Source organism: Tyto alba, unplaced genomic scaffold, assembly GCF_018691265.1.
Source record: "Tyto alba isolate M040663 unplaced genomic scaffold, T.alba_DEE_v4.0 Super-Scaffold_22, whole genome shotgun sequence".
NCBI lineage: Eukaryota > Metazoa > Chordata > Aves > Strigiformes > Tytonidae > Tyto > Tyto alba.
Genome location: NW_024881296.1, coordinates 23,392,204 through 23,406,384, shown reverse-complemented (window position 1 = coordinate 23,406,384; position 14,181 = coordinate 23,392,204). Strand labels below are relative to the sequence as shown.

The window sequence follows — 14,181 nt, the reverse complement described above, 5'->3', positions numbered from 1 at the left end:
AGTGCCTTTTCTACAGTGATGGCACCAACCACGAACAGTGTCTGCACCACAACAGGACTGTAATCCATGGAATACCACCTTCAGGTCTGTTCCCATATGTTTTTATTTAAAGCTTCTCACATCCCAGACCTGGACAGGCTATCAAATTCCAGCCAGGACCTTGGCAAAATAGCTGTGTGTCAGCTACAAAGATCTTCGATGTAAGTCTTCCTACACCAGCCAAGCCAGGCTCTGAAAAGCCAGCCACTGCTTCGGAGCAGACCAACACCACCTGAAAATGGTAAGACAGAAGGCACAGCCGCTCTTCTTGTTCCATGCAAATACAGTGAAGATAGTATCTAACTGAGCTCCCAAAAGCTGGCAAGGAGAACTCCACACTCCACAAAGTCTGTCGTTTTCATGCTGCAAAGTGTCAGACTGTATTACAATATTTTCTGTGATGTTTAAATTGGCACAGCTGATTTTCAGCAGCTTCTTCATGGCACACAGCACCTTGTCATAAAAATACCCTTATTTCTACAACAGTTAAACTGACATACCACAGAATTAAAACTAGCACAAGAATTTTATCATACTCATGCTTCAAAAGGCAGATCTTACTGAAAAGCCTGGTGATGGAGTCAGTATACAACAAAAGAGATTCTCAACTACAACATTACATGTAAACACATAGAATAGAAACTAGGGGTTACTCCTCCATCTAAAGCTGTCAAGCATACAAATAAGGCAACAAAGTACTGGAAGTTTTCTTTTTAAAAGGTTACTCAATGGAATTAGAGCAAAGTCCCAAACTGACTTCACCAAAACCAAAGGATGTCCCATTAAAATAAAATGCAGAAAAAACAGCAAATAATACAAGTTGGAAAACCACCTCATAAAAAGGACAAATTAACAATGGGCCAGCAAAGTAAAGAGCAGTATCAGGCTGCAAGTTACACCCAAGAGGAAACATGAGTAAGAACGTGTAAGCAATATTTTTCTTAGTTGTTACCATAAAACCGCTTGTAAAGCTCCAAATACAAAATAGAGACTTGCTTTGCTGGTGTGGAAGGGTATGTATCTATCTACACAGAACATTTACAGCACAGACTACCAAAACCTTCCTCACCATCACTGTAAGAGACACAGAGACAAGCACTGCGAGTGTCACAATGATGGTGTTCAGATAACACCGCCGTGACCCACGTGTCACATATTCCTTCTGTCACAAAGTTCATAGCGCTGCTACCACACTGATGTGTATTTTTTGTCATACTTACTGTTCCTACACAATGGCACAGCATAGATCCACTCCTCTGAAACACAGCACTTCCTTCACCATGGTACCCAGTTCCCGAACATCAGCAACTAAGACTCAAAAGACTTGGACAGTAGCTTGCTCTCGCCTGCATGATTGCAAAATCCCTAAACTGAGAAGTGCCTCTTTCCTTCCCATGTTCCAGGTCACTGCAGAGATGCTCAGGCATTTTCCCTTTCCTGCTGGAACCACATTTCCAGCTCTTCATAGATGAGGCTTCTTTACTGATGCTTTGAGAAACACAGAGTGAAACCTATAAAGTTGTTAAATGCAAGACCCATGTCAGTATATAAATGTCATTTCAACAGTGTAGAGTTAATCTCTGTCCTCATGGGCAAACCTGACTCCTCTGAATTTTTGCTGGCCTATAACTATAGTGGAAATGCAGCTGGCTGTTAGCTAATTACAGCTGTGGTGACCTCACGCTACTAACACTCAGTCATCCCAGATTTGTAAATGTACAGCTAAAACATTTCAATCTGCGCAAGAAGGGGCAGAAATTAGAGCACAATGTTTATAGCCGGCAGATGGTGTACTACTTTTGATAGAAAAGAACCAATTTATGGCAAAGTAATACAAGATCTCCCTACCAGTCAGGTCTTACTCTGAGACTTATAAGGACGATATCTTGCTCTGTCTGAAGAAAACTTCCTGGCCAGGGAAGAAGGCCAGATTTTCCAAAGTGTTTCCAGCACTCCCAGCAAGCTACCTCTCAGGGAGGTCACGATGCTCCCCTGCAAGCAGTCCCTCAAATGTTGAAGGTAGTTTGCCATGGTGAATCCAAACTTTCCAGCAATGCTCTGCTGGCTCTGTGATACCCGTTTCCCCATATCTACACAGTCCTGAATGATAAGGCTTAAGATAAAGAAAATCTAAAGGGTAGGACGTTGCTGCACACATATAGAGGTTGACCCAATCAAGCATCTCTTTATAATAGGTTAGGAGAAAACAGGCATCTTATGCCGATGATCTTACAACACTCGTCTTTCCCCTTTCCTAAAACAAGTCTTTTAATACTAAGGATTCTCACCAAATTTCTACTGAGGGCAAAGCACTTCTGAAGGAATCAATCTGGAAAAAAAAAAATCCATCTTTCATGTGTCAAAAAAAGAGGAAAAGGGTAAAAAAAACCAAAAAGTAGTACTGTTATAGTAAACCTCACACATCCTAGACTAAGATTGAAGCCCCCTGTATACTAACAGTGACAAAACCTTGTGCACTAAACACGGCAAATACAACACCATAGGCTCTGCCATTAAACTAAGGACAGGCAGGTAGGCATATCTGTGACTGTTTTAATAGAATAGACTAGACAGTAAGTGCTATGGTACCAGAACTTCAGTTTGTCATTCACACTTTCGTTTTCCTGCTGAACAGGAGGGTACACAAAAATAAACACCAGCAAATGGCTAGCCAGTATGGCAGTGAAGTAAAGACACTAGTATAAAGATACCATGGGTCCTTCCAGCTCTATTGTAAAATAAGAGTGAACTATGTTACATGTTCAATAGCCACAGTCAAGTCACAGATGCAATTCCTCAATTGCTATCCGGTAAGGGCTGTACAAACTCAGGGTAGGTGCCACCTGCACGAGCAAGGAGCAAACACCAACTGTTGGGGGTTTTCTCTGGGTTGACAAACATCTTCAGCACAAACTATAGCCCCTGATTAAAGCCTGCGTACAATGAACAGGTGCTGAGCAGTTCAGGAACACAACCCTACAAACACCTCCATTCATTTCAGCTGTAGTACATCTCCTATGTCAAAAGGGAGGTATGAGATGCTACCAAAGCTGTCAGAAAGGAAGCAGAGAGGTGACACTTGTTCATGTGGTTCCGCTGGAGGGTTAGCTGCTTATAGCCAAACAAATGACAGCACAGTGCCCTTCTACAAAGTGCACTGCAAAGAGCTCTCCAGGATAGTTACGTGCGGTGTATACACCCAGACCTTGACTTCTCAGTCATCAGACAGGAGAGAGTTTTTAACTTCTTCTGTGACATCTATGTTCAACCAATAATGACTGAACATTTTAGCACCTATTGTAGCTTTCTGCAACTGGCCATCAGCTTGCTGCATGTGGTTTTCTTGCATTTCCATCCGACCCCTTCCCCCTGGAGAAACTTGGACATAGTCTGCAGATCAGATGTAATACCATGGAACAAAGCTCCTGCTTACAGGGAAAAAAAAAAAAAAAAAAAAATTCCACCATGTTTTCAGCCCCATTGAACAACCCTAAATGTGCCAATGTACTAGACACACACATTCAACATATATCCAGTACAAGCAGCAGCACAACTCCTGTGAGTCCAGGCTGCCTGGTGACACACCAAGGACCAGCTCTGCTCCCAGGCAGCAAAGCCCCAGGCCCGCAGGGAGGGACCATTTACTGAGTGCATCCATCCAGCCTGCCCGCAAAGGCAGGGCTAGGCCACAGGGTGCAGCTCTGCCCAGAAGGCAGAAGCCATCTGCACAAGGAAAGCTGGACCTCACTTCCCTGTGCCTGGGTGTTTGTTTTGGAAAATTTCATGTTCCCAAGCAGAGTTTCAGGATCTACCCTAACTGCTCTGTCAGATGCAGAACTGAGCCAAGCAGGTATGTATGTCTGGGATGACCCAAGGCATTTCTTATCCCACCTTTCTTGCTATTTTCAAAATATATTTCTGAAAGCACTTAAAAGTATTATTTTATTTTTGTTGATGATTTACATTTCAGAGGCAGCACATGAATAGAAGTGCTGACCTTTTTCCTAACCTTTGACTGATTCTATGAGAAAAAGGAACACCTTGTTAACATTACTTACCTTTAATTCACTGGTTCTACACAAAACTAATGAACATCATCTAAAGCCTCTAACTCTCTACTCAGTAGTTTAATTAGAAAGATGATCACTGATTAATCCACTTGAGTTACTCTGGAGAAGGTGTGACTGAAGAGAGATCACTCCACCCCAGAGAAATGTGCATTAATTAGTTCTGCATTAAACTGTCTTCCTCTTTATTGAACTTCAAGAGAGAGAGCAAAAACCACAACACAACAACAAGAAAGCAATCTTTCAGTGTTAAACTTCTGAGGTATTTTTTATTTTACTTTATTCTTTAGGAAGTCTTACATTTTCTTGCCTTGGATTTCATAGCCATCTATAATTTTTTGAATTATTGTGTTTTTACAAACTAAACAAGCTAAGGCTGGAGGTTCAACATGCATCTTCAAAGTCCTGCCAAAGAACTGCAGTCATGAATTAGTTGGCTTGGGTAAGCAATGAAGAATGACACTGATACTTGATAGGAATGTGCACAGTATTACGTACATACCACAACTGAAACCAGGTATACTGCCAACCAGCAAGTGGTTTCAGGTCCCACCTAGGAAGACAGTTCTTATTTAAAGGACTTAAACCTTATTTAAAGGTTTCCTCACTCTTTTTTAAGTTCTGATCAAAATCTCTCCAGCCACAGGCTGGCCTACAGCCTGATCATGAATCTTTTACCCCTGAAAAACAGGTAAGCCATCCTTGACTGTATCTTGCACTCACAACTCAGGCTGCCCTTAATCCGGTAAAGTTCATGCTTCATCTGCCCTTAGGGTCACAATTCTGTCTGCTGATGCTCTGAACAGCAAGGAGGACTGGCTAACTTTTCTCTTTCCATGAAAATCCCCTCCTAGTCTCTACACGTGAACAGAAAGCATCCCCACAGCATGACCTTCTCCTTGCCCACTGCCCTGTGACCAAGGAGGAGGCCATCTCCTTCCCACAGGTCTAGGACAGAATGAAAGATCCCCAGGTGATAGCAAGCAAATAACCCTTTCTGCTCTGGCTACCTTTCTCCAGGAAGGTCTCCCGCAAGGTGGCAGGTAGTGTTAGTGACTCAGCTCTGTGTACAGGAGCAGCTCCATCCTTCTCCTGGTCACTAGAAAGTGATATTAGGAAGGCAGACATGGGGCAGACCAGACAGCCAGGCTGGGCAGGGCAGGGAGGGAAGAGCAGAGCTTTCTCTTCCACATCCTGAATTACATGCTTCATATCATCTCTTCTCCTGTGTATGCTTCTTCCTGTACTTGGCATTATTTATTCACTTTCAAAGCACAAGACACCACGCAGGACACATCACAGCCACGTAGAACTCCTGGTATGTGGTTAGAAAGGATTTTTCCATCGGCCTCTGTCAACTTAATACATAATCAATACATGGCCTCAGCAGAAGTCAAGCGAGAAAGCTGATCCTACATCAGCATGCCATTTTAAGAACATCCAGAATCAATCCATTGTGAATCCCTTCTCTGCTGACATTATGTCTGTTGGTGGAAAAGTTTTTTTCTAAAATTGTTTATTTCAAGGTCAGTTCGTTATCAAAAACTTACGGAGAAAAGAAACTGAAGCTATGTTTTGCAAAGGTCTGGAACTGATAACTAAACCTTACTGAGGCTTCTGACGGTCTTGCCAACACCCATAGATCAGTTCAGTGACACAGACTTAAAAATAGAGGGTGGTCCACTGGGGAAGTGACACGGGAATACCAGAATTGAGCCTGATCTATGTGAGGTCCATCACAAAACCACAGTTTTCTAGTGGTGAAGGGATTAGATCTGCAGAAAACACAAGTAAGACCCCATCACCAGCTTGGGACTCTCAATTTCAAAACATTTTTGCAGTGAAGCAACTTAAGAAAATAAACATTCCTAGCCAGGCAGAGATCAGTCATAAATCTTTTCTGAAATGGAGATGAACTCCCTTATTGTGTATTTAAAGCAACACCATAAACCGGGCCATATCTATATAAAGCAACGTTGTGAGCTTAAAGCAACAGTGGTGATGTTCTTTGTCAGAGTTCAGGCTGGATACTCCAGGAAAGATCCACAAAAGATGTCACTTTTCAGGCCAAAAAAAAAAAAAAAAAAAAATAGCATCAAAATTTCAGAAGAAATGAAAACCTTTTTTTTTTCAGAAAAAAAGTTAGAGATTATTTCCGTGAAATCTTCCATGAAGCTAACAAAGAAAGCTGAAAAATGTTGCGTGTAGAAAGGCAAACCTCAGATTTCCATATACCTAGCAACATTATCAACAGGTCATTGCTCACATTTAGTGGTAGACACCAAATTTAACACTTAGATATCTACATTTTACAGATACCAAGCTGTAATAAATGCTTCAGAATATACTGCATCATCTTATATTTTTCCAATAACTTTATTTTCCCTTTTCTAGCACATTCATCTTGCATAATCTTTCAGTACCTTATGTCATGCACAAGAAAATAGCCTGGTATTTTAATCGTGCATTTTCAACAGGACATTCATAACTGATTAAAAGCAATGGTATGAAAATGGTATGAAAACTGATTTCAAAATATTAACCTGAAGTATAGGCCATAATTTTGTCCTTTTGTTTAAATATGTTTGTGAAAAATTCAGCACATCAGGACAAACATTTAAGGGAAACACTGGCGTTCCTCCTCCTTACCTCAGCACTCAAACTCCCTGGGAACTCACCCACCATTAACTCCAGCTGCCAGGCAGACAAATATGTAATTCACCGCACTGATTAAGTCTTATCTAAGGTTTTATAACACAGTGTCTTAAACTCCTTAATTGTTTTAGTTCGCTCTACAACCCATATGTTTTTTTCCAAATTAAGAGCATAAAGCTGGCGCTGGTGATAACATTTCCATTCTAATTAGTGGCATTTTTGTTGGTGGGAGCATACTTTGAGATGGGCAAGCTTAGTGCTAAGAAACAATCTTTACAGAATATCCTAACAGCCTGAATAGGCTGAAAATGCTAAGTGCTGTATCATGACTGCTGCAGGTTGCTAGGACATAGATGGTAACATTCGCCTTTGGGTGTGAAATGTGAATGTAAATATGAAGGGTGACAAAACATCATTCTTCATCGTGGTTAGCACAACAGATTAGCAGCAAGATTGTAAAAACAACCTAGTCATTTATACTTAGAAAACAATTACGTATTCATTGCAATGCTGAGCTATTTCTCAGCCCACTAACTTGGCCAACACTAGAGGTTGGCAAGTGCTTCCCTCTCCCTTTCCACCTCACCTGCCCAAATATAAACTCTCCCTTCCAGAAAAGCTCCTGGTGCCTCTCAGGGATTACAACTAAGAAAGCAAATATCTAAAGCACTACTCACTAGGAGAAGTATTTTGTGCCTTCTGAGCAAGCTGAATATTTTAAAAGGACTTCAGATAATGAAAGCAAGAGTTACCAATGCCATTATAAATGTGAAAGAACATGAGGAACATGGAAGAAGGCAACCCAAACTACATGAAGCCTTTAGACTCTGACTGGATCAATGCTGACATAGCAGCAGCAGCTTCATTCCCATCCTGCGGAATGACTCAAACCTGACCTTAGTCTTGCCATAAGCTTCAAGTCATCAACCTGTGTTATCCTGATTTCTGCAACAGCTTAAAGATAAGATGCATTAGATTCTTGATTTTGTTCTTTTAGTTCAACCTTCGTAAAACATCCCAGTAGTATTTTCAATGGCTCGCTATTTTTAAATAAAATAGATATATCCATCCCCTCTATGGAAGTCATGATACCAAGAGTTGTGACTTTAAAATAACAAAGAATTATCAGTAAAATCCTAAAACCTGGCAGTAGTAGAGCCTCCCTGCAATATGGAAGACAGAAAGGTAGAAGACAGAAAATTATTTTTCAAATTTGTTCCCAGACTTCAGGCATCACACCTCTCATCCTCCGCACTCCTGATAGCAGTATGTGGACCAGAATACAAATTCTACTCCCAGCTTCATCAGAAATTAACTGCATGAATGATGACTAGTAAAACAGTAGTAGTGATTTCAACTGCGTTTCATTTATTGTCTCAAGTATGCCTTGGCATAAAGCTTTACTGAATTTGGAAGAATATTAAGCTTCCAAATCCCTTCTCCTCTGATGAAGCAGAAGCAGCGGGAACCACGGAGCAACCCAGCTGGGTGCTCAGTACCACCCATCATAATCATCACCCCAGGCACAGACAGAGGCTGTTGGGTTTGAAGCATGTTTTATAAAGTGGGAGTATTCGAAGATTTTATCAGCAAGCCTCTAACCTGCTCCTGCGAGCACGTGCAGATAACAATTTTCACCAACTCTGTCAGGTTGGTAAATCTGGGTTAATATCTGTGGGGCTGTAAAAAGCACCCTGACTCCCTCCTCCCTGAAGGTATAACAACTCTTTGTAGGAGTGGCTAGCTAAGTAGAGTTGACAAACCTCTCTAATTTTCTGTAATGTACTTTTTAAAACAGCTTGATTTCTTCTCTTGAAAACCTTTCCAAAAGGGTTTAGCCTAAAGCAGAAAAAAAACACTGGAAATTTTTTATGTGAATGACTGAAGGCTGGCAAGAACTAAACACAGGTGAAAATATAATGTTAGAATATGGGAGGCATGCTTAAAGGTGCTCCTACCACCTCTATCCACCATATTTTATATATAATACTGTATAATCCAGTTGTAAATGTAAAGGCGCATTAAAAGAGCTTTAAAACAGTAATGGCCCACCCCTTCTGTTGTTTCCTTGGTATTTTAAACAGGAGAAGGTAGGATTATTACAGTTTTAGCAATATAAATTATGAAACATCCAGATTTCTGTGCTGAAAACCCCTCTTCTCGGAATGCAAGGCCAGGAAGAGACCACCTGGTTCAGCCAGTCCTGCCACAAGCAGCCAGGCATTGCAGAGATCTGGTCCAAAGCGTCTGTGGATCATATAATCTGTCCATACACAACTCACAAAACACTTCACGAGATCCAACATGAAACCTGCAGCCTGCGGGAAGGGACCAAAGCCAGAGACACAAACTGTACAAGAGAACAAGAGAGACTGGAGACCTCATAAGTGTCCTGCTGCAACATGGGATTTTCTGTACTAAAGGACTTGGCTCCATTGACAATCCCCATCACCCACAGAGAAAAGAAAGAAAAAATAAATATATCAACCCGCTAACTCCTAAAAAGGAATTGTTAAACAAATTACATACAGCTTATATCACAAATCACAGCGGGTCCTTCATCTACCAACCGGATCTCTCTGAATTCCTAAATCAGTGCACCCTACACCACACCTGGGTCTATTGGGGTGGGGGGAGTCACAGCTAGAAGACAACATTGAGCAAAATCCCCTTCAGATATGACCCCTCCACTGTGCACACTGAGAGGCTGGAAGACCAAGATCCTCATTTAGGCACCTCAGTAGGTTGCTTGCCTGAGCCACAGAACATCTTTCCTACCTCTTTTTGAGCACCAAGAAAAAAAGAGAAGAAAAAAAAAAAATAAGAGAAGGAAAACTTTTTTCAAATGGAAATGTAGTTTAAGAGGCCGATACTCTGGTAAAAACTTAAAGTTATAATGAATTCCAGGATTCATTCGAGTATTCCATTCTTAAAAAACACAATAATGAAAGGCTTACATATGAAATTTAGTAGTAATAACTTTGGGGTCAAATCCATAGTGATTTCTTTGGCAAAGCTTTCACTGACGACACTTAAATGTGATTTCAGTGGGTGTTCTGCCTGAGAAAGGACTTTGGAATTGGCCCACACTCTGTATATTTAAGTCACCCCAGTCCCAGTATTATACAGCGCCAACCAGTCACAAAACCTAGCATTATTTAAACCATTCTCATGCCAGAATCTCCAATTGCAGGGTGCAAAAGCCAGCAGGAAGCACTGATCATTCCCTTAGTAGCAAACAAAAATGCAATCTTTTTTACTTGGCTTTCTTATGATATCATTTACCTTCTATAATAGCAATTGCTTTTTTTAAAACGTGGATTTGCACAGTATTCAATTTGCCAGTTTCCCCATATAGATGTAAATTTACTGAAATAGCTGTTCACAAAATCCAAAGCCCAAGGGTGGAGTCCTAAAAATAAATGTATGTAGTTTAAGATCTTTTATATCCATACATGATAAGAAATCTGGTTCTTTTCTGGAGAGCCATAAAAGGGGAAGAATGGGATAACCACAAACAAGCAAATAGAAAATAAAAATCTGTATCTTGTGCCCTACCCCCTCAAAACTGCAAGGATACCTCAATGCAACCACTTGGCTAAATGTTTCAAATCTTGGTTTTTCAAAGTATTTAGCCGTATAAACTACCCTTTTGTTTCTGTTGGCTTCAAACGTTCCTAGGCTCATGAATTCTTCCTTACATCTTATTATACAAAAAAATACAGCCAACATTGCCTTTATGGAGCAAGAAAAACCCGAGTATCATTTTCCAGTTAACTCTTCTGGATCTGCATGAAAGTGAAATCAGCAACAGCAATTTCAGTCCAGGTTTTCTAATCATTGCACCTAATCACCGCCATTTTAAAGTATTTTCTTTCTCAAGTAGTACCACAGAAAAATCTCTACAATCACAGTGCAAACTCAAGTTACAAGAGTGGTGGAGCACACGCTCTAAAAATTTATAATGGTCTACGTACCCAAAAAAACAAGAAGCAGCAGTAGGTGAGATCTACTGCCCTACTGAATGCCACAATCCCATGAATATTTCAGACATAAAGCATTTATTTTTTTAATCTGAAAGATTTAGTTAAGTCAGACCTGATATTGATCTCTCACCTTCCAAATGCAAGTATTTCAAGTGAACGTAGCCTTCATTGGCACTTCTATATTGTACTTTTACACTATAACGAAATAAAATTTTGTAATTGTCACCTTCTTAATCTTTCTAGCATTTTTTCAGTCTTTTGTCCAGCTTCTCTAATCTGAGATATCAGTGACTGAACAAGAGGTTCATATCCACTTCCATATTTTATTTTCCACTTATTTAACCTCACACTCAGACGATGAATTTGTGACGTAGCTATTTCCACAGCAGGTCAATGACTTCACAGCCAACAGCTGTCAGTCACTATCTAAACAAATCCATGAAAAGGCTTCTTCAAACAACAGCTGCCCTTGCAGGAATAAAGACAACACAAAGCAGTGAAGTCTCCCCCCTTAAATACCATGGGCACATGATTTGCAGGTCTTTCCCTTCATTCCTCAAGACCTTCCCTTCCTCTTGCATTCTTCAGGGCCAGAAAAGCCAGCCAGGAGGAACTCCAGATGACTCCAAACAGAAACATATTTTCCCTTGCAAGCATCTAAATATCTCTAGCCAAGCTGAGGAATGAACTCTGCAACACAGCAGTGAAAATTTGCATGCCTCTATTTTTCCGAAGAAGCACTGCCCATCTCAGCAATTCCTGGATGAAAAAAAAACAGCATTCAAACTACAAAACCATAAGCTTATGAGTTGACTCTTTACTCAGGGAAATGTGAGTTCTTCCAACTTTAAGGAATGTGACAATAACAGCAAATCTGACCCTGCTTGATAAGTGGTAGGCACTTCTCCATATAAGGTGAAAAATGTGCTGGTGCAGCTCATGCAACACTGCTAATTCCTTGCCTGTTCTCAATATTCAAGAACATAAATGAACCTATAAATCAATTTTGTAAGTAAACCTTTTGCACGCTTGCAGCTATAAACCATCTAGATCATACTCAGCACACAAGGAATTTTTGAATTTAACCATTTAATCCCTTCTAAACACACAGAGTGCATTTACGCTTGGTATGTATATCACAGTAGCGCATAAATGAATGTAAATCTGAGTGGTCCCAGCCCTGTTTGTTTCCTAAATTCCCTTTATACCTTACCACTCCCTGGTCATCCCATGCATTCCAGCCCCTGACTAACAAACTTGCTTCTGGCCCCGCACCCAGCACGCCCAGAGAGCAGCCCACGGGAGGGCGAGGAGGGGGCCGAAGGCTGGGTGAAGCCTGGCAGCCGGCCACAACCACCGGCCACTCGTCCTGCACGGCCCCCAGCCTGACCCACGCTGGGAACACCCAGGTATCAGCACAGGACTGCTGCTGCTTCTAGTGCTCAGCATTTTTCTCTTGGCTCTGATTGTCCAACAATCTCTATGTAATAGCAACAGAAGAATAAACAGCATTTAGCTACTTGGACATTACAAGAAGATTGCAGGCATCGCTCACTAAGAGACTGATGGAAAAATTTCTATTGATTTTAATGAGTTCTACACCAGGCTGCAACAGCAGAGAAAAACTACTTTATGAGTCCTCCCCACAAAGCAAGTTACAGCATCTGCAAAAGATGAAGCACACTGGGTAATGAAATCCACTTTGTTTTGAAGACAGACCCAAGCTCCCAGTTTGCTCCATTTCACTGTTTTTTACACAATAGTGTCAACACCATTATGTGTTATCTTAATGGCCTGACAAATTGCCCAATGAACCAGCTGGCACACCAATGGATTTGTTTCTTCTCTGTTTGGGGTTTTTTGTTTTGTTTTGTTTGTTTGTTTTGTTTTGTTTTGGTTTTTTCTTCCCCTTTTTTTAAGGGATGAAGTATCAAGGGCCAACGGCGTATAAAGGAGAGGAGACTCAGAGAAAGACCTCAGGGTTCTTTTGGAAACCACCCAAAACTGATGGGATTATCAGGGGATGGAAGACTTCCTGAAATCTCACTGGCAATGGGGAGGAAAAAACAAAAGGATTACTATAATTAATTTTAAAATAAATAAATAAACAAATCCTGAAGTCCATGAACTACTCTGCAGAAGTTGTACTCTAGAAGCCAGTGTCTTGTAGGAGAGTCACAGAGGGGAAGTTTCCACACACACTGCACGTATACATATAAAATGTGGGTGGGGACAGTAGGAAAAAAAGTTTGTCATTTTCTTGAACCTTTATGAGAAGACATGAAAAATTTGGATATGATCATTTTAGCCACAGAAATTTCTTTGCATCAAAGAAAGATCAGATGATGTGTTCAGATTTCCAGGCTTTCTTGTTTATCTACGTTCAGGCAGCTTGTAGTATTCCCAAGGCAAGAAAATGAAACATGATGTGCTGAGAAGTCATCACAGACTGCTTCATTGCTAGCATAAATGTAGGCTTCTATTGCATCAAACATTTGACTGCCAAAGAGCAAACATGGCCAGGAAAGGAGAAACAGAACATATTAAATGTCTCAAACAACAGCGATGGAAAGTGCAATCAGCACATGAGATATACTAGTCTTTCACAGCTTTGCCTATTGCAGGTACCATGAAGTTCAGGTTACTAGTCTGCAGACAGAGCACAGCATGCTGCAATGTCACAGCTATTAAGAAACTCAACAATCAGGGATGATGGGCGACAGTGGCTTTGTCCAAGAGGTTTCTCTCCATCTAATAACAACAAACACCTTGTCAAAACGCTTTCGCTTTTCCTTTAAAACACTTTTTGTCTTATCCGAAGGACCAGCTTCATGTACCACGCAGTCTTCAGCCTCTCCCCGTGACACTGCCCCAACACACACAAATTCTAGAACTGAGGGGGTTGAAAATTAAGAAAATAATCAATATGCATTTACCAGCTATTTATCCTGCATTTGGCTAATCAAGGTAGAATTAAATAATTTCTGTTTGCTGACAGTGCCATGACTAGTTTGTACTTAACTTTCTGCGTCTCAGCCTGCACATCTGTCAAACGACAGCACTGTCTGGTCTGCAAAGATTGAACTGGGAGCTTGAATCTGTGACCCATCCAGTACTGCTACTGTTGCTGGGCTACTTCACTGCTTACTTTCCAGAAACATCTTAAAATTTTTGCATTCTATTTTTGACCCTTTATTCCCAGGATGATCTCAACATTTAATCAATTCTAATTATTAAAATACTCTATCTACTATACCTTGATCGGCAAGTTACTTTTGAAGGGATTACTTTTTTACTTGACAAGCTTGGACTAATTTCTGAGATATAACTTGCAGAATTCCATCTGAGGAAGCACTAACGAGTGCACCAAAACCCCCGAAACCAAACAGAAGAGCCCAGCCTCATTGACATGATCATGTCACATACACTTCACA

The 14,181-nt window shown here is 40.8% G+C and overlaps 1 protein-coding gene across 5 annotated transcripts in view; it reads right to left on the bottom strand.

Annotated features, from left to right (window-relative positions):
• Positions 1 to 14,181, bottom strand: part of TIAM2 (TIAM Rac1 associated GEF 2) — a 174,945-nt gene that overhangs the window by 142,192 nt on the left and 18,572 nt on the right. The window lies entirely within an intron of this gene.